Raw genomic sequence first — 1,191 nt, forward strand, 5'->3', positions numbered from 1 at the left:
AGAAATCCGCCTGCCTCTGCCTCCTAAGTGCTGGGATTAAAGGCGTGCGCCACCACTGCCCGGCTCTTTTTTTTTCTTTAACAATTTATTTACTTATGTATGTAGCTGTCTTCGGACACACCAGAAGAGGGCATCAGATCCCATTACTCATGGTTGTGAGCCACCATGTGGTTGCTGGGGATTGAAATCAGGACCTCTGGAAGAGCAGCCAATGCTCTTAACCACTGAGCCATCTCTCCAACCCTTATAGCTCATTCTTTTTTTTTTTTTTTTTAAAGATTTATTTATTTATTATAAGGATGGTTGTGAGCTACCATGTGGTTCCTGGGATTTGAACTCTGCACCTTTGGAAGAGCAGTCAGGTGCTCTTATACGCTGAGCCATCTCACCAGCCCACTTATAGCTCATTCTTAAATGCTGGAAATTTTGTTAATGTTTACTGCTAAATATCCTTTATTCTTTTTCTATGATTATATTTTTAAAATTTATCTACTTTTTATGTGTGGGAACAAATGCACCTTTATTTGCTTAACCATCTCACTGGGCTTTTCTCTATCCTTTCTTCACTTGGTTGTTTTTCTCCAAATGAATCCGGCATTAGATTAGATACCTCCCACCTACCCACCCCCCAAAATAGCTTTTTTATGTAGTGTTGGCTCTCCTGGAACTCACTCTGTAGACCACTCTTGGCCCTCAAACTCAGAGATCTGCCTGCCTTTGCCTCTCCAGTAATGGGTGGGTAGTACCACTGTCACCTCACTAAGATTTTTATATTTCTAATAGATCTATTGTCAGCCAAGTCAGTCCTCTACCTTAACATTGCAGTGGCTTCTTATTTCATTAAGAATAAAACCTGGATCAAAATAGTTAATTTTCTTTTCCTCTTCAAATTGTGCTTAGATATCAACTGATTTAAATCTTCCTGACTACTCTGTTAAAATGGCATCTCTCTCATTCATTACTTTCCCTGTTGTTTCCTCTTTTTTATCTTTTCTTTTTTTGGGGTGGGGGCTATTCAAGATAGATTTCTCTCTATTTCTGTGGACCTCCCAGGAGCTAGATTAAAGACTCACGCTACCACCATGTCTGATCCTTTTTTTTTTTTTTTTTTTTTTTTAAGTTTTCTCTGTGTAGCCCTGGCTGTCCTGGAACTCACTCTGTAGATCAGGCTGGCCTCGAACTCAGAAATCC

The 1,191-nt window shown here is 39.8% G+C and overlaps 1 protein-coding gene across 6 annotated transcripts in view; it reads left to right on the forward strand.

Annotated features, from left to right (window-relative positions):
• Window positions 1–1,191, forward strand: part of Tipin (TIMELESS interacting protein) — a 35,488-nt gene that overhangs the window by 13,347 nt on the left and 20,950 nt on the right. The window lies entirely within an intron of this gene.

The sequence above is a fragment of the Mus pahari genome, chromosome 10 (assembly GCF_900095145.1).
Source record: "Mus pahari chromosome 10, PAHARI_EIJ_v1.1, whole genome shotgun sequence".
In the NCBI taxonomy this organism is placed as follows: Eukaryota; Metazoa; Chordata; class Mammalia; order Rodentia; family Muridae; genus Mus; species Mus pahari.